At 42.4% G+C, this 8,132-nt stretch overlaps 1 long non-coding RNA gene across 1 annotated transcript; it reads right to left on the bottom strand.

Annotated features, from left to right (window-relative positions):
* Positions 1–821: 821 nt before the first annotated feature.
* Positions 822–6,888, bottom strand: LOC122479708. Its single transcript, XR_006296411.1, has 2 exons — positions 6,355–6,888; positions 822–1,044 (listed from the first exon to the last, which is right to left on the bottom strand). It is a non-coding gene; the product is annotated as an uncharacterized LOC122479708 (long non-coding RNA).
* Positions 6,889–8,132: the final 1,244 nt, after the last annotated feature.

Raw genomic sequence — 8,132 nt, 5'->3', positions numbered from 1 at the left:
GAATCAGAAATTCTTACAGAGCACAGTGGGGAATGCTTGCTTCTGCTTCACAATTCTGGGGGCCCAACCTGGAAGATTTGAAGCCTAGGGGCTAGAATTTTCTGAAGGCTTATTCAGCTGCATATCTGGCAGTTTTACTGAGGAAAGAGTTAACAGAACAGATCTGGTTGCTTATTTGTTGCATATCTCCAAGAGAATCTGGAACCATGAATGACCCTTGGCCAACCACTGGCAATATGGCCCTTAGATGTCAGGTGATGATTTTGTTTGTGTGTACCTGGAGCAACAGGCTGTGCTATACTAGCCTGACAAGTTGTTTGGCTTGAGTAGCAAAATCAACGATGTGCACCTAGTTTCACTGTTGAGACCCTGAGTTTCAGTTGCCATGACTGGTCACGTGGTAAGATCTGCTTATGTGACCATGACCAGCACCTCAAAAAAGCCTGGGACCCTAAGACTCCCACAGGATTCCCTGGGTAGACACATTCCATACATGTTCTTATCAGTTCTTGCTGGGGAGAAAGCAGATTGTGTGTGGCTTCTGATGAAAGGCTCTGAAGCCAGTGCTGAACCGGTACTGAACGCGTCTGGGCTCTGCCCAGCGACCATACCTTCCCTGACGCTTTATTCAGTTACCCTTTATGATAAACTTTAGCTGTGAATATAACCTTCCCTTGAGTCTTGTGAGTCCTTGTGGCCAATCATCAAACTTGGGGTGGTCTTGGGACCCTCAAAAACACCAAGCAAATACAAATCAAAAGAAAGCCAAGTGTACCAAGTGTATAAGTTATCCATTGCTGCGTAACAAGTTACCCCAGATGTAGCCATCTCAAACAGCAAACTTTTATTATCTCATAGTTTCTGTGTATCAGGAATCTGGAGTGGCTTAGCTGGGTGTTCTTGTTCAGGGTCTGTCCCAGTCTAGGTGTCAGGCTTGGCTGGGTCCGAAGGATCTGCATCCAAGCCCTCTTGCCTGGTGGCTGGCCTCACTGCTCGGATTCTCCTTAGGGCTGCTCATGACAAGACTTCCCCCAGAGGAGTATTCTGAGAGAGAGAGAGAAAGAAACATGGTCTGTGACAGAAGTCACAGTGTTTTATAATCTAATCTTAGAAGGGAAGTAACTTTGCTTTTACCATATTTTATTAGTCACACAGAGCAATTTTGGTACAATGTGAGAGAGGACTACAGAAGGGTGTGTGTACCCCAAGTATACCAGGGCTTGGGGATCATTGGAGACCATCTTGGGAGCTATTAAAACAGCTGTATTAACATCAGACAGGTAGATTCCAGAAGAAGGAATATATCAGGGATAAAGAGGGGCATTTCATTACAGTAAACGGGTCAATTCCCCAAGAAAATGAAAAATCCTATAGCGAGCTTCATGCTTAATTCTAAGACCCAAATGGAGGTTTTCTCCATTTGTGTTTGTTATAAATATTTTCTGTAGGGGATATTTGGCACATTTCTAATCCCATCTGTGCTCTAGCATCATCTTCACTGTAAGTTGTCTTTGTTGACATCAAGGGAATCCACAATCCGATATTTTTTCCTTTAGTAAAATAATTATGGAGATGCCATAAAAAAAATAAAAGCACATTTGTAAGCAGTTCTGCTTTAAATAAAAAAATCACAGTGAGAAAAAGTCACTTAGGTGTTAAGAAAGGGTGTGGGGATTTCAAGAAGTCAGAGTTCAGCAGAGCAAGCAGGAAATCATAGCCACAAACCAGAAACAAGGCCAAGGCGTCAGAGGCAGTGGTCATTTTTAATGATTGATAGGCCAGCCAAATTTGACATGGGTGTCTTGGGAGTGGGAGATGGCACTGGGAATCCATTAACCAAGCCTTGAGTATGTGAGGCTGAAGCTGTCTTGTTTGTTACTGACATCTTGGTACCTAGCACATAGTAAATGACTATAAAATGTTTACCTCTTTATGGAAAAAAGACACAGTCTGTAATGGGAAGGCCTGCCAAAATGGACCAACATGTTTAAAGACATCATTTGAATATGTATTCCAGAATGTAGACATATATTTCAAGACTAGTGCATGTGGTCTCCTCCCAAATTCTAATAGCTTGTGATAAGAAGAAAAGAAGAATCTGGAAGCAAATTTTATACAAGAATCAAAATAGGCAAATTTCAGATTTCCCCTGGCATTCAAGACTCGCCTGATCTGGCTTTTACTTATTTTTCCAGACTTCTCTATCAGTTGTACCTTCTGGAAACCTGCTATTCCAGTCAAATTGAACAAATACTATATTATCTTGATTGAATTTGTACCTATATCCCCACTTCTTAATATCTCTGAAACCAAGAAGTGTTTCACAATCCATGCATCTGGATTATGGCCCTCTTTTAAATTTGTCCTGGGGGCGCCTGGGTGGCGCAGTCGGTTAAGCGTCCGACATCAGCCAGGTCACGATCTCGCGGTCCGTGAGTTCGAGCCCCGCATCAGGCTCTGGGCTGATGGCTCGGAGCCTGGAGCCTGTTTCCGATTCTGTGTCTCCCTCTCTCTCTGACCCTCCCCGTTCATGCTCTGTCTCTGTCTCAAAAATAAATAAACATTAAAAAAAAAAAATTTGTCCTGTATTTTCTTCTCTCAGAGATTTGGTGAAAGGTATTTTTTCTGCCTCTTCTACATCCGTTGAAATCCAACCAATCTTTTCAGATGCAACTTGAATCCCAAATCTCCCAAAAACCTTTCCTAACCAGCCCTTCCAAAAATTAATTTGCTTTCTTCTCACCTACATGGTACCAACATCTAAGTTTACATATTCTGTACCACTTAATATGTGTCCCTGTCTTACTTCTCCTTCTGGATTATAAACATCCAGAGGACAAAAAATATGGCTCTTACAGCCTTGCATTTCTCATAGCAGGCAGGCAGCACCTATCTTCCTCATTTTGATGACCAGTAAATACTACTTCAGTGAGTGAAGGAATATGTTCATGATTATACACAATTATATTTAAAAGAATACAACTTGTTACAAATAATGGGAACAATTACAATAGGAAAACATGCCCCTGGTTAAACAGGAAAAAAAGCAAGCTGTGGAACAGAATGTATAGAATGATATTTTTGCTAAATCAACAGCAAGTCCCTCCCTAGCATGTAGGATATGAATGTCTGTATATACACAGAAAGTTATTTGGAAGAACACAGTCCTAATGGTTAACATCAGTTATCTCTGGAACGTAGGATGACGTTGTTAAAATTACGAAAGTTCACAAGAGATTTTCCCTTTTCAGTTGTTTCCTTCACACACACACGCACGCACGCACATACATGTACACGCACACACATCTGCACGCAACAAAGTGTGTGAATTTGTTTTGCAGTGACGATTAAGGGGAAAAAAGACTAAAGGGCTGGCGATCCTTCAGGTACATAGCTTTATGGTGAAGGGGAACGAGAAAGCCCAAAATTCAATACATAGAAAGTTATGAGTTATGAGATATGACAACCAAGAAATAAGATTAATTCAGAAAACCGTAGAAGAAAAATAAATAGTTTTCTGAAATCAGTTGTAACAGAATTCTGGGGCCTAATACACTGGTTGATTTAAAACTACGATCAGGGGCGCCTGGGTGGCGCAGTCGGTTAAGCATCCGACTTCAGCCAGGTCACGATCTCGCGGTCCGTGAGTTCGAGCCCCGCGTCGGGCTCTGGGCTGATGGCTCGGAGCCTGGAGCCTGTTTCCGATTCTGTGTCTCCCTCTCTCTCTGACCCTCCCCCGTTCATGCTCTGTCTCTCTCTGTCCCAAAAATAAATAAACGTTGAAAAAAAAAAAATTTAAAACTACGATCACACACAAAAAAGGTCAGGGCAGTGGGTCAGCGTAGGGAAGTCCATTACTTTAACAACAAAAACCCCTGTAGCTTATGTTAAAGTTTAATTGAAGCAAGATTCCTATTCAAGAGACATCCCTCAAATGTGCTTTTCCTCCTAAGAGTAGCCCCATCAGAGGCAGGAGAAAAGTGTGTATTTATATGGAATCCCGTGACACCACTGATTTGAAACACACTGAATGAGATATTTGTATCTCTACCATTAGTAACAAGCAGTTAACTTTATTTTTTACTGCTAACCATGCACCCCGCACTGTGCTAAGTGTTTTCCAGGTTTTATTTTACTGGTGACTCCTCACAACCCTATGACATTACTGTTCCCATCTCACAGATGGGGACACTGAGACGTAGGCTAGACAAGTAATAGCATCAAGTTTGAACTCAGAACGTCTGTGAACTGATGCAGAATTCCTCACTCTTTGCCTCTTCACAAAAGTGCCTGTCCCACCATCACACCTGTTATTGCTAGACGTCCTGTTCTTCCTTATTTCACTTTCTTACACCACTGCTGTGTGAAGGCGTGTCCTGATTGCCCTTATTTGTGCCAACGTTAGACAAGACTCACCATCACACAGCTCAGGTAAGTTCTTTCAGACAGAGAGGTACGTTCATCGCTGCATAAAGCACATAGGCTACCAATCCCTTATACACAAAGTTTGAAGTCCAAAGAGGTTTGATAAATGAAAGGCTTTTTTATAACTCATTTGATATCAAAGCCCGGCCAGACATAAACTCATTTAGCAACAAAACCTGCCCTGAACTGACTTGAAGCTATTTTTAATCTTCATTGATCACAATCAGTGTGAATTTTCATACACTTCACTGCTGAAATATTAATTTGCTTTAGTACAGGGTGCTGCCCAGATGTCACTCAGGGTTTTATGTATGGTACAATATATTTACCTTTTTACCCACCCAAGAGCCACAAGTCCTAAATTACAAAATACTTCTGGACCCCAAGGGTTCCAGATATGTAATTTCAGATGTGTATTTCCTTTCTCCTAACACTCCCCACCCCCTTGTTTTAAATTAAGTGTTTTCCCAAGTCTAACACTTAGATTTGGTGAATACGTAGATTTGTCTATGGCCAAGTTGTACGCACACTTTGTAATCTCACAAAATTCAGCAACCACAGCGGCACCCTTCTTGAACTGTGTTCTTACACAAAAGGCATTACACAGCCCTACCCCCTTGCTGATTGTTTCATCATTCATTGACTGAGAGCCACTAAAACATTTACCCCCCAAAGGATTAACTTTGTTTTCCCTTTCAGACCATTTCTAAGTGTGGGAGACTGCTTTGTTAGGCCACTGGTTGGCTGTTTTCCTGACTCTTTTGGAATATGTAAATCAGTTTATAATTCCATGTGGGATCGGATTAACCATAATGGGATTAAAATTAAGGCAATCCAGATGAGCCTTACACTTCTAACTGATCTGGGTTTTTTTAACCTGAATTTTCTGGATACAATTACCCAGACTCCCAGAGTTGGCTTTCTCACTCCTCTGCCATGATTTTCCGGTATTCTGTTGGTGTGCTTTCCCAACCTTTAGCGCCCAACCATAGCATCTGAAGATTCATTAAATCTGACACTTCGGAAATTTACAAACTGCCAAGAATTATCATTCACTAACTGAAATTGTCCGTGATAGATATCTGGGTCACAAAACTGAATCCTGAAAGTCAAAGAAAGATCCCCAAACCAAGGAGAAGGAAAAGCACTTCTGACTTCAGGCACTTTTCTTGCTTTCCTGTGGTAAATCAGCTGCTATGACAGTAGACTCACTCAAAGAACATGCAACTCACTGCTTAAAATAGCCAAAGAGCGTTTTTCCCTAAGGAATCAGATTCTGCAAGAAATTACTAAGTCTTACAGTATTTCTATGAGCACTGCTTCAGCCATCAAGAATTGGAGGGTTGAAAACATTCGGCTGTTTCGGGTCCTTAAATTTTAGCGGAGAACAAAGGGGAGTTCCGTGGTGTTTAGCATAGATGGATAGATATGCCTGTTGTTTTAAAAGCCTCCCATTTGGTTCAAGTTGAAATCACGTTGATTTGAAGTCCAGACTTCAAAAGCATTAATGAATCCTTATAACATCAGCGTGGCATACGTAAAGGCCAGTACGCCCATTTTACAGGGGACTGATTAGAATGAAGATGTTGTCAGGTATATAAGATCTATTTCTACCTTAAAGTAAGTTTTTGAGTTCAGAAATAAGGTCTTGGGACTCAGCTCCGTGAGCAATTGCTATGCGATATGACTGCTCTTCTCTGCGTGCCCCGTTATTCTTGCTGACGCCGAAGGTCTGCCCTGTCACTTCCCAGAATATTGGTGGCACAAGGAGGGTTGAGGACCTGACAGACCCCTAAGGAAAGCAGTGGCTGCCCCCAGGAAATGGGGGAGGGGCATGCCGGCAGGGCTCCTGTGGGTTAGCAAGAGCTCTCTCTCCAGTCGTCATACTCCGTTCTCCTTAGCAAGCGTCCAGGGCCCCCGCTCCCTTACCTGCCCTTTCCCACTGAGGCCAGGCTGCTCTTGCCTCCGAATCCTTCTGTGGAGTTTCCCTCTCTCATCCGCCACTCTTGTGCACGGGGCCGAGCAACCAACGGCCTACGGGACTTGATGTGCGTGGGCCTGTTACCAAATGGAAACTGAAAGGCAGCGAATTTCATCTCCATGAGGCACCAGGGCTATTTCAGAGAGCAGGGGTGCCAGATTCATCTGTAGTGATGGTACTCAAAGGGTGATTGCAGAGAGCAGAGCAAAACGCTCACGAAGATCGGAAGTAATACACTGTAGTTTCGGGAAATTCCGAGAAGAGAAAACATGCTACGGACTTTTCTACTTCTCTGTCTTTTTAAACGGTTACCTACCTTGTTTCTGTGCTAAGCACACATTTCCCTAAATGGCAACTTCACTCAAGTTCTTTCATTCTGTAGTATTTATTTATTCTACATCCACTTAGAATTTTTCTCTCCCCCCCACGCCTTTTTTTTTTTCAGTAAATATAAGGATATAGGAAATGTATTAGCATTTATTATCCGTTGAGGCAGCAAGGTGCTTACCAAGCATGAGAAGCCAGTGAACGCCCCAGGCTTGGGTGCCCTCAGGGAGCTTATGTTCTGGGGACCTGAAAGAGCCTGAGGAGGAAAGCTGTCATGAACAAGTCACTTGTGTGGGGTTGCTCTGAAGGTTTGGCATTTGTCCGAAAAGAGTAGGATATGTTGATCTACATTGGATATTCTGGATCAAGTATCAATGAAATCCTATCCTAGGCTTTGGCACAAGACCAAATTTGAATTATAGGAGATAGTCGTGGCCTTATACTGGAGTTTTTTTGTTTTGTTTTGTTTTGTTTTTTAACACAAACACTACCAAAGGAAACTCTAAAGCATTGTCTAAAATAATGCTTGCAACCACGGGTTGAAAATTAAAACATTTAAAAATTTATAATAAAGAGATACATTGGCATCTCTCTGTGTTCTTTGAATGGAATTTAACCAAAGACGTACATTAACTAGTCATTACAGTCAAAGTGACTTCACCGGCTGCTCATTTTTGCAGTGACGGTGTGACGGCTGCAAGTAAGGACTGCATCTGTCTGTCTTCCGGGGTCTACGTTTTATTGGTGGTCCCTCATCTTTCCCCTGTACTTCCTGGGAGCTACAGATCTCACTCCTAGGTCCATCCACATTCACATCATGTCTGAGGAGATACCCTAGCCTCCCCCTGTGAGCCTCTGCTAGACCAACTTCACCCTGAGGAGATACTTTCTAAGTTTGTTTCTAATGTCTGGGCTCCTTTTTTATTCTGTCCTCAGAAGTTACTAATATCCACCCTTATGGCTCCACTATATAAAACCTCTTTGTCTAGAGCCAGCCCACACTCTGCCAAAGAAGGATTCCTTAATTCAGGAAATCAGATCCACTAAACTAACTATCTGGCTCTGCTTCAAATGCTCTTGTGAGTCAGGCTAAATGCTTTTGCTAATATAGTTGTCAAGAAATTGTGTTTGGGACCTGGGCTGAGAAACAGATGTCAGGGGCTACAGCTGTAGCCCTGTATCTGCAGACCGAGGGTAGCAGGGCCAAAGAATCGGACGTCCAATGAAGAGTCTGTCAGTCTTCCAGTTACTCAATGAGGCTGAGAAAGAAAAAGAGTTGGAGAAGTGCCTGGATACTACTCTTGAATAACCACATCAGCCCCCTTTTAATTATTTATAGCAAAAAGACATAGATCTAAATGAATCTCAAGCTAGAAAGGGATATATTACCTAAGTTCAC

The sequence above is a fragment of the Prionailurus bengalensis genome, chromosome C1, assembly GCF_016509475.1.
Source record: "Prionailurus bengalensis isolate Pbe53 chromosome C1, Fcat_Pben_1.1_paternal_pri, whole genome shotgun sequence".
Lineage (NCBI taxonomy): Eukaryota > Metazoa > Chordata > Mammalia > Carnivora > Felidae > Prionailurus > Prionailurus bengalensis.
This window is presented reverse-complemented; position numbering and strand designations above follow the sequence as displayed.